The sequence below is a fragment of the Hibiscus syriacus genome, unplaced genomic scaffold (assembly GCF_006381635.1).
Source record: "Hibiscus syriacus cultivar Baekdansim isolate YM2019G1 unplaced genomic scaffold, ASM638163v2 tig00116984_pilon, whole genome shotgun sequence".
In the NCBI taxonomy this organism is placed as follows: domain Eukaryota; kingdom Viridiplantae; phylum Streptophyta; class Magnoliopsida; order Malvales; family Malvaceae; genus Hibiscus; species Hibiscus syriacus.
In genome coordinates this window covers 1,772,760-1,785,449 of record NW_024063507.1, presented here as the reverse complement: position 1 = coordinate 1,785,449, position 12,690 = coordinate 1,772,760, and the positions used below count along the sequence as shown (strand labels likewise).

Genomic DNA, 12,690 nt, shown 5'->3' with positions numbered 1-12,690 from the left:
TCTACAACTGTGATATATATACAAATATAATTAACTACCCTTTAACTAATTAGTTATTCTAAAAATGATTTTTCTAACTAACTAGCAACCTCACAACAATATCTTATGTGCAAAAATAAATATAAGATTTTATATTAGAGAATATAAACTTTAAAAAATTATAAAAAAAATTAATTGTGTAAAATTAAATTATTAATACAAAATAGATCAAAAATACTTAATGAATCTTAGTTTATTGTTACTCCTTAAATTATTATTTTACTCGTAATTCAGTCGACAACTTATTTATACATGTTAAATTTATCTTATTTAGAATAATTTAATGTAAACATGTGAGTAAGTGTGTTTGTTGAGTTAATCAATCGCTAGAATTGGCCAAGAGGGGGTGAATTGGCAATAAAAATTTTGGTGGAAGCTTTTGCAGAAAATTGAAAAGATTTGCACAGTGATTTAAAGTGGTTCGACTTTCTCAACCAAAGTCTACGTCCACTACCTTAGCTATCCACACTAAGGATTTTCCAACAAATTCACTAATTTTTTCTTTCTTTTGAGGCCAAAGAGATAACCTTACAACTCCCTCAAGAATATACCCCAATTCTTGAGAACACTCTTTCTCAAAGAGAAGATTACAAATTTTCAAACTTACAAGGAAATCCTCACAAGGTAGATTGTTTGCACAATTCTAGAACAAAGAAAAGAACACTAAAAAATGAATACAATTGATTATAAGTAGTGTTCTTGAAAGCAAAATGAATATTGAATGAAAAATAGGCTTGAAATGCTCAAACTTGAGGTTTGATGCTTTCTCTTTGATTCTCTATTGATTCTTGTTTCTTGTGTTTTCTTGTTGTTGATCAATGGCTTCTAAGCTTGTTTAAATATTCCTTCAAATGATTCTGAACGTTGGGGATGATTAGTGGAGTCAATAGAGTCGTTTAAGTGTGAAAACAATTAATTAAATCAGTTGGGAGCGTCAGTGCATCGATGCATACCCAAGGTGCATCGATGCATAAAGTGTAAAATTCAAATATTTTAACCGTTGCACCCTTAGTGCATCGGTGCACTAAGAGTGCATCGATGCATAAAATGCATTCGATGTTTCAAACTAGCCTGAGTGCATCGATGCATGGCTGGTGCATCGATGCATCAAATGCATTCGATGTTTTCATAAAACTCTGAGTGCATCGATGCATAGTATGTGCATCAGTGCATGAAATGCATTCGATGTTCAATTTATTTCATGGTGCATCGATGCATGGATTGGTTCATTGGTGCATCACTCTGAAAAATTGATTTTAGGCTTGATTTTGGTTCAAAATACTTTGTGAAAATTGTTTCAAAAAATATTAAGTATAAAACACAATTTTACACATTTAGTAAGGTTTGAAATTGATCTTGAAGACTTGGAGTAATAATTTGATATTCGAGTAATTAAATCGAATATACTTAGAAAATCATTTGTAAAATCTTAAAATTCATTTACACTTAATTTGTTATATCAAAATATCAAAATGTTTTCAACAATCTCCCCCTTTTTGATATAACAAAACATGTGTGTAATTTTAAGATTTTCTTTGAAAATAAATTTTGAAAAATTACTCCCCCTTACTCTAACACTTATCCCCTTTAACATTTTTACACTTCTTCCCCTTTTTGTTAAATCAAAAAGACTTTAAAACGATCTAAACAAGGTTTTGAAAAACATAGTCAATTGATTAAATATATATATATAACTTCAGCTGCTAAGATCAAAGATCAAAAGAGAGATTAGCCATAAGTTTCATAATCAATATTCATAATCAAATGTGAAATGGCATAATTGGTCATAATGAACTAATATGATGCAAAAATTAAGAAACATTAAGCTCAAAATAATAAAGTTAAAATCAAACCAAATACATATAATAAGTTCAATCAGCCAAGCATCCAAATCATAACTCCTAACAAATTTAAACATTTAAGGATCCAAAATAAACAATCCAGAAACATCAAAATCAATCCAAGTTTTAGAAAACCAAGAAAGCATAACAAGGATAGGTCTACTCCATCGGAGGATCGGGAGGAGGAGGAAATCGTGCTTGCATCTCAAGAGAGAGAGCATCCATACGTGCAAGCATCTCCCTTTGAAACTCCATCTGTCGAGCTTTCAAAGTTTCTAAGCGATGGTTTACCACTTCGTGAGTAGCAGTCAAGTAGGATTCGATGGAAGCATACCATAGATCAAATGTCTCCAAAAACGAACAAAAATATGGAGGCACTTGATCCTCTTGTGGAGCTTGTTCCGGTGCAGGCTCATCATCTGGTACGTGATCGTCGATATCTTGCATAAGCTGTTGAAATTCAAGATCATCGTCAGCAGCCGAAGCCAGAGGAGAGGAGGAGCACGAGAGGAGCTAAGAGCAGCTCGTGAAGAACTCGCTCCCAGAGTTTGCTTACCAGGTCGAAAGACCCAAAGACCGATTTCTCATCTTGTTTCTAATATGCTTTCTTCAACGAGGTGATATTGATTGGGTTTTGGAGAGGAATAGGATTGTCAAGAGAGACATTTAGACCGAGTTTGATAAAAAGGTTACTAAGAAGACATCCATAAACTAATGTTCTGACATGTTTTGAAGGAACAATGTTTATGATATCCACTAGTTGACTAAAAATAATGTGGGGCAGATTTATTTTGTTTTAATTCTTGAGACAGTGCATCCACTATAAATCCCTAGCACGAAGAATGGAGTATTTACCTCCGGATGGTCTAAACCACCAAGAGATCATCAAATGAAGAAAACGATCGTGATGAGAACGTATAGTAATAACACTAGCGTTTGGAACACAGGGATAATCCACAGTTTTATTCTTATTAAAAATACCATCGTCATCTAACCCAAAATGGAAAGCTATAGTCTCGAGGTCAATATTAATATATTGTCCTAAAAGGTAGGATCTGATTGTTATAGTTCCACATTGAGTCTGGTTTTGAATGCATACCTCATTAGAGTAGAAAATGCGGACTAACTGATGATATACGATAGGTTTGAGGTGAAACATTTGATCAAACTTCCATGTTTTGAGAATCGGAAGGTATTCAAAGTCAATATCAATCATGGCTTGAAGAGAAGGAATATGCTTTTCCCGGATTCTATAAGATTGGAAAGAATTTATATACCTATGGTACAAGTCATCTCTACGACGTTCAGGCATATTGAAACAGGATCCTATAAGAGATGTATGTGGAGGAGGAACGAGATTAGGAGGTTGGTTTGAACGAGAACGACTCGATGAAGTTCAAGGGCGTTTGGGATTAGACATGGTTTAGGAATCAGAAAAATGAATATAACCTGCAAATTAAAACACATGTATGCAATTTAATCAATCCCAAAACTCAATTGAGTCCTCAATAATTCAAGGTTCTCTAAATCAAATCCTAATGGGCATAGTTTTGAAAAACTATTTAGAAAACAATGTTTGAAAAATTATAATATGTATAGTTTTTCATGAAAACAACATAATTAAATCAAAAACATCATATTTAAAAATTAAATTCAGATTTCGATATATATATATATATATATTAATTTCGAAAATTCAAAAATTCTTTGAAAATTTATGAGTTTTTGATGAAATTGGTTGTAAAATCTAGTTTGAAATCATTAAACAATCAATGTCTGATATAATGTTCATCCTAGAACTAGTCCTAAGATCAAAATATGATAAACTAGAAGTTTTTAGACAAATTTTGGATTGAAGAGAATAAGATGTTGTGTTGCACGATTTAATGATAGTAGCAGGATATAGAGATGAAAAGCTCGAAGATTTCGACAAATTTTCGTTGATTTTGAGCAAATAGAGGATTTAGAGAGGAAGAGAGGCGTACGACTAGAGAGGGTTTAGTTTTAGGGTTTGAAACAAATAAGAAAATAAGCCTTTTAACCCGACGGATGCATCGATGCATGGCCTTGTGCATCGATGCACATTCAAGGCGTGCATCGGTGCACCTTCATGGTGTATCGATGCACATTCAATGGGATGCATCGATGCACTGTTAAGTGTATGGATGCATGAATGAAAAAAATGAAAAAAATCCATTTTAAACACTCAAAAATGCTAAATTAATTAGCTCTAGTGGTATTGGCAACTCATATATTGAAAATTAATCATGTTCAATCAATCAATTTAATTCTTAAACAACATTTGAACATAAAATTAATTTTCACCAAAGAACATAAACTCCCCCTAACTAATAGAATGAATGCAATCAAAAATTACTATTATAAGCATTTTTCATTTATTCTTAAAAATGTTAAAATTATTTTAAACACTAAGTGAAGATAGGTCAGTTAAACCTAATTCTCTCCTAAGTGTCCAAAATTTTTCTTTGTCTAAAGGTTTTGAAAAGATATATGCTAATTGATGTAAAGTATTAACAAATTCTAGAACTACATATTCCTTAGCGACATGGTCTCTAATGAAGTGATGTCTTATTTCAATATGCTTAGTTCTAGAGTGTTGGATGGGATTTTTAGTGAGACAAATAGCAGTAGTATTGTCACACTTGAATGGAATGATACCTACTTCAATTCTATAATAAAAAAGTTGTTGTTTCATCCATAAAACTTGTGCACAACAACTACCGGCTGAAATATATTCCACTTCAGTGGTAGATAATGCAACACAATTTTTTTTCTTTGAAAACCAAGAAATCAACATATTTCTAAGGAATTGGTAAGTATCGGAGGTGCTTTTCCTATCTAATTTGCATCCTCCATAATCCACATCAGAGAAGGCATGCAAGCTAAAACTAGAGTCTCTAGGATACCAAAGTCCTAAATTAGGAGTGTCCTTAAGGTATCTAAAGATTCTCTTAACAGCTAGTAAATGTGATTCCTTAGGGCATGATTGAAATCTAGCACATAATGTCCAGTCTACTTGCAGTTAGATAAAGCAAAGAACCAATCATTGACCTATATAATTTAACATCCACATATTTACCTCCTTTATCTATGTCAAGCTTTGTTGATGAACTCATTGGAGTGTCATACGGTTTCACATTTTCCAGTCCAAACTTCTTGAGCATGTCCTTGACGTACTTAGCTTGATTGATGAAGATGCCATCTTTTCTTTGCTTGATTTGGAGTCCCAAGAAAAATGAGAGCTCCCCCATCATGCTCATCTCGAATTCACTTTGTATTAGCTTAGAAAATTCTTGGCAAAGAACATCATTAGTAGAACCAATTATTATATCATCAATATAAATTTGAACTACTAATAAATCTTTACCTTTATGCTTTAAAAACAATGTAGTGTCAACCTTCCCTTTTGAAAACATTTTTCAATTAAAAAGTTTGACAATCTTTCATACCAAGCTCTAGGAGCTTGTTTTAAATCGTAAAGCGTTTTTGTCAATTTAAGAACATGATCTAGAAATTTTTGAATCTTCAAAACCTGTAGGTTGTTCCATAATCACTTCTTCTTTTATAAAACCATTTAAAAATGCACTTTTAATATCCATTTGATATAATTTAAATTCATGAAAGCATGCAAATGCTAATAACATTCTAATTACTTCCATCCTAGCTACGGGAGCGTATGTTTCATCATAGTCTATGTCTTTTCTTGAGTGTACCCTTGAGCAATAAGTCTAGCCTTGTTTCTCACTATATTACCACTCTCATTAAGTTTATTTCTAAATATCCATCTAGTACCTACAGTAGATTTATTACTAGGCCTTTCAACTAATGTCCAAACTTTACTTCTCTCAAATTGATTTAACTCTTATTGCATAGCCATAATTCAATGTTCATCTTTTAATGCTTCTTTAATATTCTTAGGCTCTATGCATGAGATAAATGCAACATAATTACAAATATTTCTAAGAGAAGATCGAGTTGTTACCCCTTTGGATGGATAACCTATAATTTCACCATCCTTGACATAGTTGTACTCTCTTGGGTAAGATACTTCCCTTTCTTCAATGGTTGGATTCTCGAGAGGATCATGGGTTTCCTCATCTTTTGTTTCTTCCTTTGACGATGGTTCTCCAATGTCATGTCTAACGTCATTTGTATTAATAACACCTACATCATCATTCAAACAAGAATCCTTCCTCAGAAGGAGATTATCATCGAAAACAATATGTATAGACTCTTCTACAACCAAAGTTCTTTTATTAAATACTCGATAAGCTTTAGAATTTAAGGAATAACCAGAAAAATTCCTTCATCACTTTTAGCATCAAATTGCCAAGATTGTCTTTACAGTTGTTTAAAACAAAACATTTACATCCAAAAGGATGAAAATAGCTAATGTTAGGCTTTTTATTTTTAAAAAGTTCATATGGAGTTTTCTTTAAAATAGGCTTAATCATTACTCGATTAATAACATAACAAGCGGTATTTGTGGCTTCCGCCCAAAAATATTTTGGCAAATTGTTTTCACAAAGCATGGTTCTAGCCATTTCTTCTAAAGTTTTATTTTTCCTCTCAACAACTCCATTTTGTTGAGGGGTTCTAGGTGCTGAAAATTATTGCTAATACCATTTGAATTACAAAATTCAGTAAATCCAAGATTTTCAAATTCAGTTCCATGATCACTCATAACACTAGTTAAAGAGTAACCTTTTTTGTTTTGGATTACTTTTGAAAACGTGATGAATTTTTCTAATGCTTCATCTTTAGTACTTAAGAATGGAACCCAAGTATATCTAGAATAGTCGTCTACCAAGACAAATGCATATTGTTTTCCACCCAAGCTAGTAGTTCTAGATGGTCCAAAAAGATCTAAGTGGATCAATTGTAATACTCTACTAGTTGATACATTGTTAATGGATTTAAAAGAAACTCGCTTCTGTTTTCCTTTAGCACAAGCATCACAGATTTTCTCATTATCAAATTTTAGTTTAGGCAACCCTCGAACTAAATTACCTTGAATTAGCCGTTGCAAAATGCTCATACTAGCATGTCCTAGTCTCCTATGCCATAACCAATCATGCTCATCCTTAGCAACTAGGCATAAATTAGTCATATCAATAGAATCTAAATGCACCATGTAAATGTTCCTATTCTATGACCAACAAGCATAATCCGATTAGATGCAATGTCAATGACTTTACAACCATTAGTTTCAAACATGACATTGAATCCCTTATCACATAATTGACTAATACTCAAAAGATTATGCTTTAACCCATTCACATATAAAACATTTTTAATTTGTATGGAAGAGGTATTACCTATTGTACCTATACCTTCAATGTGACCTTTTGAATTATCACCAAAAGTCACTTCTCCTCCATTTTTGGCGTTAAGCTCTATGAATCGACTTTTGTCTCCGGTCATGTGTCTTGAGCATCCACTATCAAGGTACCATGAGTTTGAATTTGTTTCCCGTACCTTGTAGCAATCCTCCTTTTCCTACAAACATAGATTAATTTTTTATTTTTGGTACCCAAATTCTTTTGGGTCCATATTCATTAGTTTCCAAAACCCTAGTCCCCTTAGGTATCCATTTGTGTAGGATATCCTTATCTTTAGTAGTAATGAGTTCTTTAGGAACCCATATACTTCTAACGATTTTTCCATTAGAGGTTCTTCGGGGAACTCTATGATTGTAGTTTTTAAAACTTTTTCTAACAAATTTGGTTTTTGAATTTTCTCCTTTTTCAAAACGTTTTGTACCAACTATATCAAAAGAAGTTTTATGATCATCAATTTTCTTTTGATGATAATCATTGACCTTTGAAAGTAAATTTGCAAATCTAAATTTTTCTTTTCAAACTCTTTTAGTTTGATTTCCAAATCACTAATTTTACTTTCAAAATCATTGTTGGTTTTGGATATGAGCTTATTTTCATTTTTCAATTTTGAAGCATCATTTTTATATTTTAAAAACAATTTCTCATAATCCGAAGCCAACCCATTATATTCTTCTAATAACTCGTCATAAGATAAATCGTCTAATTCAAATGAGTTAGAGGTTACCTTAGAATCTTCCCCGAATTCCATCAAGCACAAGTTTGCTACTTCTTGTTCCTCTTCATCGGAACCTTCTTCATTGCTCCATGTAGCCACATGAGCCTTTTGCTTATTCTTTGATTGACCCTTTCTCTTCAATTGTGGGAAATCATATTTGACATGCCCTGACTTTTTGCATTCATAGCAAATGATAAGGTCCTTATCTTTTGGTTCATTTTTAGGCCTTCATTTCGTTTGAATTTTCTTCCTCGGTAAGGTATCATTATTTTTTTGAACCGTTTGGCAAAGAATGCCATTTCCTCGTCATCGTCATCTTTATCCGAATCACTCTCATCTTTTGTGGATTTGAGAGCAACTCCAATGTTTTTCTTCTTCTCCTTCTCCTTTGGTGTCTCATCAATCTTATCGAGGTTCATCTCATCTTCAAGCATCATTTCATGAGTGAGGAGGGAACCAATTAGCTCTTTAAGAGTTAAGGATAAGGTTCTTAGCCTCATGATTGCCGTCTTCTAGGATTGCCACAATTTTGGAAGTGAGTAAACTAACTTCCTCACAAGCTTTTCGTTTGGAATGATCTCTCCATATGACTTGAGACCATTGAAAATCGTTGAGAATCTATTCGTTATAGCTTTGATATCTTCATTTGGTTTCATCCTGAAATTTTCATAGCTATGTGTTAGAAGACTAATTTTAGATTCTTTTACCTCGCCGGTGCCTTCATGAGTGACTTGTAGTTAATCTCATATTTCTTTGGCGGTTGTACAAGATGAAACTCTTCCATATTCATCTGGTCCAAAAGCACAAAATATGATATGGATGACTTTGGAGTTGAGCTGGAACATTCTTGTCTCTCCTTTACTCCACAATCTTGGATGAGTGAGAGACTTGATATATCCGTCTTCTACAACATTCCATGCTCCCATGTCACTTGCTTGAATGAAATACATCATCCTATTCTTCCAATAGGCATAGTTAGCTCCATTGAAGAAATGAGGCTTGTTGACGGGCATCATCGAATCAAGACCGGAGTCGACATTTGAAGTAGAGGCCATTGATGACTTGATAATCGATGTAACTCTTCCCGAATCGACTCAAGAGGCGATTAAACTTTCAAATGAGTGAGGCTCTGATACCAATTATTGAGTTAATCGATCGATGGAATTGGCCAAGAGGGGGTGAATTGGCAATAAAAATTTTGGTGGAAGCTTTTGCAGAAAATTGAAAAGATTTGCACAGTGATTTAGAGTGGTTCGACTTTCTCAACCAAAGTCTACGTCCACTACCTTAGTTAACCACACTAAGGATTTTCCAACAAATTCACTAATTTGTTATTTGTTTTGAGGCCAAAGAGATAACCTTACAACTCCCTTAAGAATATACCATAATTCTTGAGAACACTCTTTCTCAAAGAGAAGATTACAAATTTGCAAACTTACAAGGAAATCCTCACAAGGTAGATTGTTTGCACAATTCTAGAACAAAGAAAAGAACACTAAAAATGAATATAATTGAGTACAAGTAGTGTTCTTGAAAGCAAAATGAATATTGAATGAAAAATAGGCTTGAAATGCTCAAACTTGAGGTTTGATGCTTTCTCTTTGACTCTCTCTTGATTCTTGTTTCTTGTGTTTTCTTATTGTTGATCAATGGCTTCTAAGCTTGTTTAAATACTCCTTCAAATGATTCTGAAAGTTGGGATGATTAGTGGAGTCAATAGAGTCGTTTAAGTGTGAAAACAATTAATTAAATCAGTTGGGAGCGTCAGTGCATCGATGCATACCCAAGGTGCATCGGTGCATAAAGTGTAAAATTCAAATATTTTAACCGTTGGACCCTTAGTGCATTGGTGCACTAAGAGTGCATCGATGCATAAAATGCATTCGATGTTTCAAAATAGCCTGAGAGCATCGATGCATGGCTGGTGCATCGATGCATCAAATGCATTCGATGTTTTCATAAAACTCTGAGTGCATCGATGCATAGTATGTGCATCGGTGCATGAAATGCATTCGGTGTTCAATTTATTCCATGGTGCATCGATGCATGGATTGGTGCATCGGTGCATCACTCTGAAAAATTGATTTTAGGCTTGATTTTGGTTCAAAATACTTTGTGAAAATTGTTTCAAAAATATATTAAGTATAAAACACAATTTTACACATTTAGTAAGGTTTGAAATTGATCTTGAAGACTTGGAATAATAATTTGATATTCGAGTAATTAAATCGAATATACTTAGAAAATCATTTGTAAAATCTTAAAATTCATTTATACTTAATTTGTTATATTGAAACATCAAAATGTTTTCAACAGTGTTGTATACGAGTCTTTGAAAGGGAAATAAGAATGTCTTGTTCTTCATATCCGACTACGTACCCATGTTGATTTTGCTTTCTTGCTCTCTTCTTTTTCAAAAAAATGATTAATTGCTTATATAGTCCAAAAGGTTTTGATTTTGGAAAATGTTTATCCAAAATGAATAATTGCTTTCTTAGGAGTGAAGTCGGCCACTGTTCAAATCATACAATTTTGCGTATTTAACCAACTTGGTGAATAAAATAAAGGCTCCCCTTTAACAACAAATTGAAGAATACCATATTAAAGCCTTGAGTTATTACTTATAGGAAAAAATGGTATCCCAGATGTATCAATTCAAATAGGGACATATATATCTAAAATATATGATAATTAATTTGAAATTTTAAATATATGATAATTAATTTGAAATTTTTAGAGTATGACGACCGTTTTCGTCCGTTCCTCTCTCGGTCCATCTTGAGCTCAAAGAGAAATTGGTCGAGGAACAAGAACAGACCTGACCGGGCTGTCATTCATTGTCACATACAGAGCACAATCCTCACTTTGAATCCATTTTTTTTCAGCCAATGCGGAAACCTTATGTCCTTGTACGAAGCTTTTTAATTTTTCTGATTCACCAGCAAAGAGCCATTTTGTGAGAATCTTCATGGTTATATAGTCGGGACTGCAATCGTTCTCAATCATATTGTCCCAACATATTACAAATATCGATAACATGTCCATATCAGAAATCTACATGACAATGATATTCAAAGTTACACCAAAGACGTGTATAATTTTTGAAATGTGGTTTTTAAAAGTGATGTATGAAAATACAGTTTAAAATTTAACTGTTTGAAATTATTGTTAAAAAGTGAATTTGAGAATATAAAATATATTATAGAAATTATGTTATAAATTAAAAATATAGCATTTAATTATATTTACGCTTATATATATATATGAAACATATCAATTTAAATTATACAATAAATTCAAAAAGTATTATTATATATCAATTATATTAATTTAAACCATAACAAAATATAAAAAATACAAGTAAAAAAATATAATTATAATAAAAATATATTTTATATAATTCACTATTAATATTTTAATATATAAGTCATAAATTTTATTTTCTTTTTAAATAATTAAAATAAATTATAAAATTAATATATTATTTTTTAAGGATGTTAGTATTAAATTATTAAAATAAAATGTAAATATATAATTGAGTGCGCCGATACATTTGTAATGATAAAATTATAATTTGATTCCAAACTGAAAATCGAAAATGAAAAAGCTAAAAATTATAACTTTTGCGATTGGTTTGAAATCGTTTAACATTAATTTTACGATCAAAACAATCTTTTTTTTTATTATTATTAAAAGCACCTTTAAAAAGTTTTCCCGAACAAACTCTGAATAAAAGATGGGATGAGTTGCGGACTCGTAAATTTTTCATTTAATTCAAATTAAAATGGTCTTATTCAATAATAATAAAATTATACTTAATTTCTTAATAATTATAAACTAATATAATGATAAGATTAAATTTTAACCCCTCCTAAAAAGTTGTAATTCAATTCTACTCCCTCTAAAATTCTTTCTGGCTTTACTCCTGCCGGTAATGGCACAACATTTGTCTACCAAAAGACCACAAAATCAAAGTTATGACATTCACATTCGCACATACTTTGCTTTTCTTAGAGAATAATTCAAAGATATAACATATTCTAACTTCGTATAGAAGATAGCTATGTAATATATATCGATTTATTTGAATAGTAACTGTTTTCTATTCAAATTTCCTATTTTCTTGATTTATTTGGATAAATCTATTTATAAAATGAAATTTGTCATATCTTAGATGAATACGTAGGAGAAAAAGAAGAAAAGAATACTATTCCTTTTATATTAAATCGGACATCCACGTTGAAGTGGGAGAGCTTTAACCCTTTAGAATAAAGTAAAATATCCATATCGATTTATTTCTGCTGTTTTTGTAGGCAACTGGCTTATGCTCTCTAACTTTCAAGTTAAACAACCGTACACGAATGTATGTGACTATCTTTTAACGTGTCAGGGTATATCGAATGCATTGCCACCTAATGGCTCTTGCTTAACCACGTGGCCTTGATGTTAAAGTCATTCTTAACACCTTTCATGTATTGCGTTGATGTATCACGGCCCGGGTAAAAGAAGAGATAATGGTTCTCACCACCTCGTGTACCTCATTATAAACCGAACAAATATAAGGGGGTTTGATAAACAACTTTTTAAAGGTTTTTAGTTTATTTGAGTATAAATAATTGATTGATAGTTAATTTTTTTTTTTTTTTTTTAGTGTTTGATAAACATCTTTTTGAAAGAGTTTAATGTACAAAATAAGCAGAAAATAAAAAGTTGAAAAATATAGCGGTTTGGA

At 31.9% G+C, this 12,690-nt stretch overlaps 1 pseudogene; it reads right to left on the bottom strand.

Annotated features, from left to right (window-relative positions):
- The window catches only part of LOC120192985, a 29,395-nt pseudogene extending 18,467 nt beyond the window's left edge, over nucleotides 1-10,928 (bottom strand).
- Between the last annotated feature and the right edge of the window lie 1,762 nt (nucleotides 10,929-12,690).